The sequence below is a fragment of the Schistocerca piceifrons genome, chromosome 7 (assembly GCF_021461385.2).
Source record: "Schistocerca piceifrons isolate TAMUIC-IGC-003096 chromosome 7, iqSchPice1.1, whole genome shotgun sequence".
In the NCBI taxonomy this organism is placed as follows: domain Eukaryota; kingdom Metazoa; phylum Arthropoda; class Insecta; order Orthoptera; family Acrididae; genus Schistocerca; species Schistocerca piceifrons.
In genome coordinates, this window is record NC_060144.1 from 354,684,116 (window position 1) to 354,697,732 (window position 13,617).

A 13,617-nucleotide genomic window follows, 5' to 3' on the forward strand; every position below is an offset into this window, starting at 1 on the left:
TCAAGAACCGCCTGTAAAAGATGACTCTAGGAATATTACAACTCCCTACCTATGGCTCATATGGGATTGTGAGGATAAGATTAGAATAATTACAGCACACAAAGAGGCATTCAAACAATAATTTTTCCCACACACTGTACGTCAATGGAATGAGAGGAAACCATAATAACTGGTACAACGGGACATACCTTCTGCCATGCACTTCACAGTGGTTTTCAGAGTGTAGATGTAGACATATATCAGAAGTTTTCTTTTTGAATTCAATCCTGTCCTATCCAGCATAGCCACTTCAAAGTGAAATTGTGTTGGTTGTCATTTTTGCTTTCTGTTTGCAAACACCCAGCCCTCGAGTGAAGAAACTCTCAAGTTCTGCTGGGGATCAAACCCGAGACCTTGTGATCTAGAAGCATCAACGCTAACCACTAGTGGATGAGCTGCTGACTGTATCTTAATAAATTGTGGTTAGTGGAAACACCAGCAAAAGTTACATATTGAAACCTCCTTGCATTCTTCAGTATGCCATGGATGTAAACCTCAGGTTTTGCTACTGATCAGTTTCTTTATGACAGCATATATTTGGATTTTACATCCATTTGCTTCACCAGCTCACAACCAGATTTTCACATTTCAACCTAACCTAGAACTTGGGCTGCACAACACATCAGTCTGTCACCATGACCAAGATTTCAGGCTGGGTCTAGTACCACACTTTAACATAAACACCTTTGTAGTTACAATAGTGCTAGTTGGTAAACTCTATGTTCTACAAAGCATATTCACAGTAAATATTATGGTGTAAAACATGTGAATGGAGTAAATGTTTGCAGAGACTTAATGTGCTGGTCCTATACAGGTTTATATTCAGTTGTTTATAAATATCATCAGAATTTTGGGCCAGGTCAGATGTTTCCCACACTTTTGATTGTTTTTTCCACAGTAATTTTTTCATCATTACAGCATTAAACAATTATTTATTTTTATTTCTATGCAGTTTATTTCTGTGGATGCTTGGTTCATAAGGCTGTGCTTGTTAAGTTAATGTGTACGTAATATCAAATTCATATGATATTACTCATAAAATATTTTGTGAGTAGAGAATTATGTCAACATATACACTCTTCAACCCACTGTGATGTGCATGCCATGCATTAAAAATAATATAAATGTAGGCAGTAGGAAGAACGTTTAAGCATTACAGTAACAGAATTGAAGGTATATGTACCACAGCCTTTGTATTCCCCCACAGGAATGAAGGTATAAGAGCAGAACTATTTGTAACCAGCCACGAAAATAATAAATTAAAAAGGCTTAGATGTGAAGTGATTTTTAAAAAAGTATTAGTGTTCTTGTATACCTTGGTACAAAAATGGTTGGTGGTCAGACACTTGTTTGTGATACATAAATTCAGATTGATCTGCATGTGTGGCCAAGGGCATTAACATCCAGGAGGTGAACATGTTCTAGATCAAATCCGCTTCATGGATTAACAATCAGGGATGGCGAGCCGTCAACTCTGAATGTGGTCTTTACATCATTTCCCACATCCAACTAAGTAAATACTGAGCTGGTACCCACATCCCACCTCAGATACACACTACACAAAGATGTAGAAAACATTCTCCCACTCGAACATGAGATTACTCTAAACGCAGACAGATGGGCTACATAAAATCAATTCTGGGGGGGAGGGGGGGGGGGGGGGAGTGGGGAGTGGTGGCATCATGAAGGCAATCCAGACACCAGCACTACCATTTACAAAACCCATACAACTATGGCAACCCCATAGAGAAATGGAAAAAGGCAAGAAGGAAAAAGAAAAATAAGACACAGATTGAGATTAATAGCATCAAATCAAACTGAAATGTCAAATCTCACATTGAAAGATGTTATTTGATTAACCATCACTGTAGGACAGAGGAATAGTGAATCTTTTAGAAAGTGGTAGAACAGATTAATTCAATTAAAACATTCCATAAATTATACATCCAGTTTTATTGGTTACAGAGATAAGTTTTCATTATGCATGTTGGTATTCCAGTTGCTATGGGTTTAGCAACTGATTGTCATATTGGATTTGAAGTTCAAATTGCTATGGGTTTAGCAACTGATTGTGATTTTTGATTTGAAGTTCAAATTGTAAATTTGTGTTAGAGTTTAAATAACTGAAATTTTGAACTGTGATTGTGATTATGATTTGTTGGCCAATTCTACTGTATCATTTAACCATATTGCATATATTTACGAATGATAAGTATGCCAGTGTAGTATTTGTAATGAAAACACTGCTACAGCTTGTAGGGAATATGGTAGACCAGGGGAAAACAAGAATTTGGCATGTGAGAAAATCTCTGGCTCATGTGCCGTAGCTCACTTGCCTGTCTGCACAATTCCCACACTGCTACGCCATGGAAGATGGGAAACTACAAAAGTGTTGCATTGAAATGGCAATACAGTTGCACTGTGTTTGAATTTGTTAATATTTTTGAACAACACAGCTCACAAATGAAACAAACTTTCAGTATTATTTAATTATTTTTGGTGTGCTGAAGATGTCTTATAATTTTTGTCTGGTACACAAAGTCGGCATATGGACAGCTGTAGACAATTTCACTGATTCTCTCACTCAGTTTGCCATGCACTTGTGATTTATTTAGTGTCATAATTGAAAAAAGCCTTACATGCACATATGTTGTTCGAAATATTTTATCATGTTTGCGACCTCATTAAGGAGATGTGGAAATTCTTCCTGAGGAAAACAGTTTTAATGTTAGAGAATTTGTCTTTTAAATGAAAATTACATTTGTAACAATATTGTGAAAAGGAAAGTTACTACTCACCTTATAGTGGAGATGCTGAGTGGCAGATAAGCACAACAAAAAGATTGTCACAAATATAACTTTCGGCCATTAAGGCCAGTAACACACACACACAGACACACACACACACACACACACACACACACACACACACACACAAGACTGCAGTCTCAGGCAATTGAGGCCAGTTTTTACGTATTTTGACAATCTCATGACATATGGTCAAGGAAGTGCGTATTTATACAAATGTTTTTTATGTTATACTTTCTAACAAGTTCCACACCCATGAGAAACTTCTCAATTTTGGATCTCTGGAACGAAGACTGAATCTATTTTAATCTAATCGAAAGTAATTGATCAGTTTCATCTGCTCATGCACAGAAGCACTTTCAACTGAAATGGCAAATTGTCTTAAAAAGAGGTGTAAGATTGGCAGTGCTTTCATCGTCACAATGAATTCTTCAAACGTCATGTTTTCTTTAATGCCAGTGAGCTTAGGGAAATGGACGTTATCTTTGGTCAGAATTTGTCTCTTCCACTTATTGTCTTTTGTCAGAATTTGTCTCTTCCACATTTCAATTTTCTTTTCAAAGGTATCAGATGAGAAATAAGCTGTTTCTTGTTCTTGCTCTCCTTTTTCCTTTGTAAATTCAACAATAGCAGTTTTTAAATTGAAAAATCATTCCAGGCATGCCTATTGACTTAACCAACACACTTTTCAGTAATATATAAAGTCTCCATGCTCTTTGTTTATTTCCACTGAAAACTGACAGTAGAATATTGCTTGTGACTTCAGAAAATTTGCTATTGATACCACCAATTTCATCATGTGCTCCATGTCTGCAAATTTAGTGCAGAGTCCTTCTTGATGAATCCTGTCTGTCAATTATTGTACTTTTCTGCTCTTTCATTGTCAAATAAATCTTGAAATTTATCTACAAGATGTTGCAATGTCATTCCATAGCAAATTACTGGTATCCGTCAACTGTGTATCACATAGAAGGTATTGAGAATGCGTATCTTTATCTACTTCTTTCTGAAAGGTTTGTGCTGATGGATTGTGAGGCTGCCTCTTTTTTGTACAAATGGCTGCTGGTCGTGTAAACTTCTTTTATGCCACAAATAAATAGTGAAGGGTGATCAGTGCTAACACCATGATTCTGCAGAACTGCAGAAAATCGTGCCAACCAGAAAATGCCGCATTGTGGTGCTAAATGAAATATTACTCTGTATGGGGTACTTGTGAGACGTACCAAGCAAAGATGAGATAGGCTGAGCCTCTGCCCACATCCAACCTGCATTGTGCTCGCATGCAGTTTGCAAAACAGTGGCTGACCCTGTGGTAGTCAATTTCCTAAAGGCAGAGTAACAGATTCAAGAGTGTTCACTCATGTTTTCACTAAACTGCAAGAGACTGGTACTGTGCTCAGCAGTCATATTTCATCTGAAGGTGCAAATGAATGGAGTATGGATGAAGTAGAAGACGTCATTCAGGTGACAGAACATAGTCTTCTAACAAGTTCATGCAGATATTTTGCACGTACTGGTGTTCCACATACAAGAATATGGCAAACAACATATACATAGCCTATTTCCTTATCGTTTACAATGGATTTAACATATTTGAGAAGGACAAGAAAGTAAACAACTGGAATTTTGTCATTAGGTATTTGCAAATTGCTGAGTAATCTCATTAATAATGTTTACTGATGAAGCTGCTTTCTTTTCTGATGGTATCAATATCACTAATAATTGAGTGACTGTAGAAGGATACAGTGTGACTTAGAAAGAATCTCAGTCTGGTGTGATGAATGGCAGATTTCTCTAAATATTGAAAAATCTAATTTAATGTAGATGAGTAGGAAAGACAATCCTGTAGTGTATGAATACAGTATCAGTGGACTGAAGCTGGACGCAGTCACATTAATTAAGTATCTAGGCACTATGTTGCAAAGTGATATGAAATGGAACGGGCATGTATGTATAATAGTAGGGAATGCAAATGATCGACTTTAGTTAATTAGAAGAATTTTAGGAAAGTGTAGCTCATTGATTAAGGAGATGACATATAAAACACTAGTGCAACCCATTCTTGAATACTGCTTTAGTGTTTGGGAACTCCAAAAGTTCAGGTTGAAGTAAGATATCAAAGCAATTCAGGGCCATGCTGCTAGATTTGTTACCGGTACATTCAAACAACAGAAAGTATTACAGAGATGCTTCATGAACTCAAGTGGCAATCTGTGGAGGGAAGATAAGATTCTCTTTGTGAAGAACAGTTGAGAAAATTTAGAGAACCAGCACGTGCAGTTGACTGCAGAATCATTCTATTACAGCCAGTGCACATTTTTTGTAAGGACCGCAAAGACAAGATAAGAGAAATTAGGGGTGTTGCAGAGGCTTATAGACAGTCACTTTTCGCTCACTCCATTTATGAGTGGAACAGGAAAGGAAGTGACTAGTGGTGGTACAAGGAATCCTTTGCCATGCACCAGACAATTTCTTATGGAGTAGGTATGTAGATGTATAAATAGATGCAAATAACAATTAGATCGGTGGATATATGAAAACACGCATGCCTCTGTGGAGACATGTTTTCAAGAGCACTTGTCTTAAATGTATGGTGTGTGTGACAGACAATCACTTACCTGGGCCTGTTGTGTTACTGCATCATCTTGCAGAGCCCATTATCTAGATTTTCTTGAAAATGAACTCCTGAATTATTGGAAGAGGTTCCTTTGGCTACAAGGATGGGTATATTCTTGCAACATGTCAGAGCCGTTGCACATTCCAGTCACTATCTGTCACATCATCTAAATCTAACATTCCTCAGAAAGAAATGGTTACTTTTCTTGACCATTAAGTCCTCTAGAGCTTAGCACTATAGACTTTTGTCTTTGGGAATGGTTGAAAAGTGAAGTCTACAAAGAAAAATTAAACGCAAGGGGCAGATTGATCGCTCTGATTATGAGTAGTGCTGTCTTCGTGAAAGAACACCAAGACAGCCTCGGAAGAACTGCATGTAATGTTGTCAACATAGTTGGAAAGTTCATTGAAATAAGTGGGGGAATTTATGAAAAACAGCTTTTGACTTAGTCATTTATCTTATCTTAACAGAAAACTGTGTAATAGGTGCAGAATGTGTCATGAATAGGAAGGTAGAGCAGAGAGTAAGTTACTGCAAACAGTTCAGTGAATGGATTATTCTTAAGAGAATCAACAGCAAACCAACACCAACAACAATTGTTCAGGACAAGAAGAAGATGAAGAGAGGAGACAGAATGTGTCATTCAGTATGTAAGTTAGATGAAAATCTAATAATTAAGAGTGGTTGGAGAACTGAGATTTGGAAATCAGGTATTTGATTGTAAGACATACCCAAGACTAGAACCGTCATAAATTTATGAACATAGACATTCATAAATTTTGCCTAGAACAGCATATGGAAGCATGTGTAACAGAAGTAGAATTTCACAAAAAACCTTCATAATATTAAGTGTATATCGAGCACCTGCAGGTAACTTTAATCTGTTCGTAAACCACCTTGAAGCTGGACTGGCCCATTTAGCAATCAAAAACAAAGAAATAGTGGTTTCTGGTGACTTCAATGTAGATTTCCTTAAAGACTCTCCCAATAAGAACTTATTTGAGTTAGTAACACTATCATTCAACTTAATTCCCACTGTAAAGTTCCTCACTAGGGTAGCCATTGATAATATCAGCCATTGATAATATCTTTATAGAAAAGTCCAATGAACAAAATTATATTACAAAACCAACAGTCAATGGCCTCTCAGACCATGACATGCAGTTTCGTATGTTAAATGTTAATACTGAACAGGATATAAAATCTGTTAAATCTGAGCTCAAGAGTGTAATCAATAAGCCAAAAATTGATTATTTTAGGACACTCCTCAGAGACATTCACCGGACTGATGTTTACAGTGCTCATGGCATGAATGAAAAATATAACACTTTTGCTAATAAAGTGCTTACCTTATTCGAACACTGTTTCCCCCCAAAACTTACCAAGGTAGAGCAAAAGTCCACAAAGAAGCCATGGATTACTCAAGGAATAGGGGTATCTTGTAAAACAAAAAGAAAACTTTATCTCAGTCTGAACCAGTTCCGATGTTGATGCTATAGCACATTACAAGAAATACTACAAAATATTAAAGACTGTAATACGGACATCAAAGCAAATATATTACAAGGAAAAGACAGTCATATCAGATAACAAAATAAAAACAAATGGGATATAGTGAAGGAGGAGACCAGTAGAGCCAGACATGAAGAGGAACAAATAGCATCAAGAGTAAATGATACATTGGTGAGAGATGTGAATAGTGTTGCAGAACTTTTTAACAAACATTTTATTACTGTTACTGAAAAGATGGGGTTGTCAGGTTCGGTAGATGCTGCTATGGAATACCTCAGACCAGGCATTTCAAGTAACTTCCATAATATGAATTTGACCCTCACTACCCCAGCAGAAGTAATGTCGATCGTAAAATCTTTAAAATCAAAAACATCTAGTGGGTATGATGAAATATCAACAAAGTTCATTAAAGATTGTGATTCTGAGCTAAGTAACATATTAAGCTATCTGTGTAACCAGTCGTTTATCAGTGGAATATTTCCTGCATGGTTGAAATATGCTGAAGTTAAGCCACTGTTTAAGAAGGGAGATAAAGAAATAGCATCAAATTTCCGTCCAATTTCACTGTTGCCAGCGTTCTCAAAAATTTTAGAAAAAGTAATGTACAATCGGCTTTATAACCATCTTATCTCAACTAACATAATGTCAAAGTCACAGTTTGAATTTCTAAAGGGCTCTGATATTGAGAAGGCTATCTACACTTACAGCGAAAATGTGCTTAATTCATTAGACAAAAAATTGCAGGCAACTAGTATATTTTGTGATCTGTCAAAGGCATTTGACTGTGTAAATCACAATATCCTTTTAAGTAAATTAGAATATTATAGTGTAACAGGAAATGCTGCAAAATGGTTCAAATCTTATATCTCTGGCAGGAAACAAAGGGTGTTATTAGGAAAGAGACATGTATCAAGCTATCAAGCATCATCCAATTGGGAACTAATTATATGTGGGTTCCCACAAGGTTCCATTTTGGGGCCCTTACTTTTTCTTGTGTATATCAATGACCTTTCATCAGTAACATTACCAGATGCCAAGTTTGTTTTGTTTGCCAATGATATAAACATTGCAATAAATAGCAAATCAAGTGTAGTCTTAGAAAGATCAGCTAATAAAATATTTGTGGACATTAATCACTGGTTCCTAGCCAATTCCTTGTCACTGAACTTTGAAAAAACACACTACATGCAGTTCAGAACTTGTAAGGGGTGTCCCACGAGTATATGCCAAACATACAATGACAAGCAGATAGAAGAAGTGGACAGTGTTAAATTCTTGGTATTACAGCTTGATAATAAATTCAACTGGGAGGAGCACACCACAGAACTGCTGAAGCGTCTTAACAAATCTCTATTTGCAATGTGAATTATGTCAGACATAGTGGATATAAAAATGAAAAAGCTGGCATGCTATGCTTACTTTCATTCCATAATGTCATATGGAATTATTTTTTGGGGTAATACATCAAGCCAAGCTAAAGCTTTCCGGGCACAAAAACATGGAGTAAGAGTTATATGTGGTGTGAACTCAAGAACATCCTGCAGAAGCCTGTTTAGGGAACTAGGGACACTAACTACTGCTTCCCAATATATTTATTCCTTAACGAAATTTGTCATTAAAAATATACCACTTTTTCAAACCAACAGCTCAATTCATGGGATCAATACTAGAAATAAGAATAATCTTCACAAGAATTTAAAGTCGCTTAGTCTTGTACAAAAAGGTGTGCATCATTCAGGAACACACATTTTCAATAATTTGCCAGCAGCCATGAAAAGCATAACAACCAATGAAATTCAGTTTAAGAGAAGCCTAAAGGATTTATTGGTGGCCAACTCCTTTACTCCATTGATGAATTTCTCAGTAGAACTAACTGATTTGTGTGTGTGATATTATAACTTCTGCACAATTTCAGTGCAGTAATGTATTCATTGTAAATATGTGTGTGAGTGTGTGTGTGTGTGTGTGTGTGTGTGTGTGTGTAAGTACAATCTAACTTCTGCACCATTTCAATGCAGTAATGTGTTCATTATAAATAAGTATTATAGTAGTTGTATTGCACGTTTATTACCTTATAAATAAATAAAAAACTTTTTTATTTTAGATTCAGTGCATTAGTATTTGTAAAATGACTCTTTCATATAGTGTTCATTAAAAAATGTCGATCATTCCACTTGGGACCTGTGGAGTGGTACATTAGCTTATTTGTTTTAGTTGTAAGTATTTGTCATGAATTATTGGTTTTCTGACATGTTCTACATCCTGGAGGACCTCCTCACTACGGATCAATTGAATGAAAGTAAATCTAATGTAATCTAATCTAGATATAGACTCAGATCACAGTTTAGTGATAGTGAAGAGTTCACAGAAGTTTAGGAGATTTGTCCAGAAGAATCAGCGTGGAAAGAAGTGGGATACTGTAATACTGTGAAATGATAAGGTGTGTTTAAATTTCTGTAGATCAGTAGATACTGTGAAAATGAATCCCACAGTAGGCTACGACTAAAAAGGGCAGTCACAGAAGCAGAACAGACAAATATATATACAAGGGAGAAATCTGGGAAGAAACCTTGGGTAACAGAAGAAACACTACACCTGACTGATGAAAGAAGGAAGAACAAAAATGTCTGAAAATGAAAGAAACACAACAGTATAGTTTTCATTGCAATCGGGTCTGCAGCTGCAACAAATTTGTTGAATGAGTACATGATGCTTTCAGCTGCTGTTCTCCTTATTTCGGTGTAAGGCCATTTTCAATAACCTCAAATGGTAGCACTAAACATTGGATACATGAGTGGTACTTGTGATTTTAAGATAGGAACCAGTCATGTCTCTAGATAAACTAGGTGCATCATAACTTACTTTATGGATGGTTCTTTAGTGGTTTATATGCCATGTACATCCTTGCTCCTATGACTGTATGTAGTTGTTATAAAAGGTTTTTTGCTGTGTTAGGAGCACATTACTTTTGATCAGTTGTTGAAAAGCTCTTATATAAGTGGTTGATGTCTTTAACATACTTGATATGACTTGTTCCTGTGTTAAAATCGCAGATGACACTATTGCACCCATTTCTAATGTTAAGGCCAAAATTGTACCATCTTACATGAAATAAAGAGAATGGCAGCTGAAGGCATCATGAAATCATTAAAAAAAAACAGCAATAGAAATCAACAATGTAGGAAAAGATAGATTGCTACTTATTGTAAAAAAAGACACGTCAAGTTGTAGACAGGCACGATTAAAAGACACTCACTTATAATTTTCAGCCACAGCATTTGTCAGTAAAGAGGACACACATGCAATATTCATACACACACAAGCAAGCATACCTCATGCACACACAACTGCCGACTCCAGCATCTCGGGCCAGAAAGCTAGCATTCTGGCCCGAGACCATCACAAATGAAAGCAACCTCATTAGTAAACATTATTAATGAGATTACTCAGCAATTTGCAACTAGCTAATGACAAAATTCCATTTGTTTACCTTCCTCTCCTTCTCAAAGATGTTAAATCCATTGTAAACCATAAGGATAGAGACTATGTATAAACAATATTTTCCATATTCTTGTACATGGAACACCAGAATGTGCAGAATTTCTGCATGTACTTGTTAAGGGACCATGTTCTGCCATCTGAATAATGTCTTCTACTTCATCCACACTCCACTCATGTGTACATTCAGATGAAATATGCATAATCGATGGACACCAGTAATTTACTATGGAATGAAAGACACAGGCTTGATTAAAAGACATTCACTTTTAGCTTTTGGCCACAACCTTTGTCAGTAAAGAGGGCACACACACACACACACACACACACACACAAAAGCAAGCACATCTCATGCACACACGTCCGCCAATTCCGGCATCTTGGGTCAGAATGCCGGCATTCTGGCCCAAGTTGCTATATTTGGCGGTCGTGTGTGCATATGGTGTGCTTGTTTGTGTGTGTGTGTGTGTGTGTGTGTGTGTGTGTGTGTGTGTGTGTGTGTGTGTTCTTTTTTACTGGTGAAGGCTGTGGCCTAAAGCTATAAGTGAGTATCTTTTAATTGTGCATGTCTGCAATAAGACATGTCTTCTTTACCGAAGTAGCAATCTATCTTTTCCTACATTATTGATATTCCTACCAGGAGTTCCCATTGTTTGATTTTCGCTGAACCATATAAGCCAATTAGGAATGAAATAAATAGGAAATGCAGGGAAGCCAAGACAAAGTGGCAGCCAAAACAATGTGAAGAAATGTAAATATAAAATGGTGCAAGACATTGGAAAGTCTCAGAAGGATTTGTGTAAACTATAGGGGAAGATGTGTTTTCTGCAATACATATAAGAACCAAGAAATCTCAGGAGAGAAATGAAAACTCGGATACGAGTATCAGCCGCTGCCGCTGATGATAAGAACCAAGAAGGTATGATAAGAATGGAAGATGAGTAATGAAGTGCTTGGATTAAAAATGGCATAAGACAGGGATGTAGTCAGTCTCCTGTATTGTCCAGTCTCTACATCAAAGAAGCAGTGGTGGGAATAAAAGAAATGTTAAGGGCTGGGATTAAAATTCAAGGTGAAAAAATATCAATGGTAAGATCTGCTGTCGATATTACTGTCCACAGTGAAAGCAAGGAAGAATTAAGCAACATAGTGAATGGAATGAACAGTCTGTTGAGCATGGATGGGTTTTGGAGAAAATAAAAAAAAGACGAACATAATGAGGGCTAGGAAAACTGAGATTTGTGACAAGCTTACTGTTCTAACCCATGAACATTTTAAATTTATTATGTAAAAAAGCATAAACACATGAGAGACAAAGTACTTCCAATGGACAACACACAAGTGGCCAGCAGAGCCTGGCGCTCTGGCCTATATAATCTTTAGTTCTAACAGGGGGTGCAGGTGGCAGGCTGCACACACAACTACTGTCGCACTAGCAGGCCAGGCAGCTTCTAGTGGTCAAATCAAGCGCATACTTTATGCATGAACTGTGGAGTGGCGCACACACAAATCTGGTAGTTACAGCAGTCCTCTTCCATTGTGTAGAAGTGAAAACTGTGCTAATGTCCATTTCTTCTGTTTTCAATGTTGGTTGTTGAGTCACGTGACATGCTGCCACCGGTCTGAGAGTCGGAAGTGGCGTGAGTGTGGACGGGTGCTGCAGCTGCCCCGCTGTGAGAGACCTTAATGGTAGGATCATGTACACTGTAGTGACTTGCATTTTCATGTCCAAGTCCAACCCCGGAGAAGGAGGCTGTGATAAAGGTGACTCAATTTTCCTCCTCTCAGCAGTGCGAATGGTGCTGAGGCATAGGCCACAGTGACGCTTGATGACCGCTGGCACCCATTTTGGTCAGCAGCCAAAACCACAAACCCAAACATCTGTGCCAGGTTGGAAGCATTGCAGTGCCAGTGTAGGCGTATATCCTGGAAGGGGGTGTAGCAGAATCCAAGGCTAACAGCCATGCAACAACTCTGCCAGATTCTAATATCCAACAGGGGTAAACCTATAAGAACTGAGGAACTGGTCAAGAGCCACTTCTGGTAACACATCTGAAATGTATTTTTTCATCTGAGCCCTGAATGTTCATCCTACTCATTCTACGTTGCCATTTGACTGAGGATGGAAAGGAGAAGCCACTTTTCTTACAAAAATCTTCAATTCCTGAGACATGAACCGGCAGCCGTTGTCTGTAACTAAAGTATACAAAAGAGCTTCCATTGCAAAAGTTTTTGACAGAGCTAAAATTTTGGTCACTGCAGAAGTAGACTGCACACCAATATGGAAACTTAGAAAATGCATCAATTACACAAATTGCTATTTAACTTTCTAAGCTGTAAAACAGAAATTAGAACACGAAGGTTCCACAAATGTTCCTCTGTACAGGCAGCAGACACTACTGTGTCATTTAAATAGTTGATGCATCCTGGAACAGATGCAATAAGTTGCTCTGGAAAGCATTGAAAACTAGCTGGTGCGCTTGCCACATCAAAAGTCAAACACTGGTATTGATAAAGGCCAAATGGTACATTGATAACTAGAAGGCATTAAGAATCCCCATCTAGCGGCAGCTGTAAATATACATCTGCTAAGTCAGTCTTTGAAAAATAACAACCCCCTGATAATTTTGCCAACAGCACGTCAGGGTACTGAAAGGATAGGTATGAATGATGGACTGAATATTAATTGCTTTTTTAAAATCTCGAAAGAGGCATAATTTTCCTGTAAGTTTTCTTACTATCACCATTGGTTTTGACCAATCACTGGAAGAAATAGGCTAAATAACACCAAGGAATTGAAGACAATCTGATTCTGCTTTTACTTGATCCCATAAAGTTACCGGTACAGGGTGCCTGGAAAAAACAGGGGTGGGCAGACTTTCATCATCATATGGTGCACAACCCAGTCCTGGAGAAAATAAAGAGAAAAATTCGGCACAGAGTCCATGTAACTGTTGATATGAAACTTAATAAAAAACCAAATGCACTTCGTTATTGATGGAGAACCCAAAAAAATTAAAAATATCCTAACCAAAACAGATTTTCAGTGTAAGCATTGTCCACAACTAGGAATGTTAATGATCGAACCACAGCCTTGTAAGTCACAGGTGCAGAAAACTGTCAAAGAATGGGTATCTATCCTAG

The 13,617-nt window shown here is 37.4% G+C and overlaps 1 protein-coding gene across 2 annotated transcripts in view; it reads left to right on the plus strand.

The window, feature by feature from the left end:
• Positions 1-13,617, plus strand: part of LOC124805160 (sodium channel and clathrin linker 1-like) — a 112,112-nt gene that overhangs the window by 18,600 nt on the left and 79,895 nt on the right. The window lies entirely within an intron of this gene.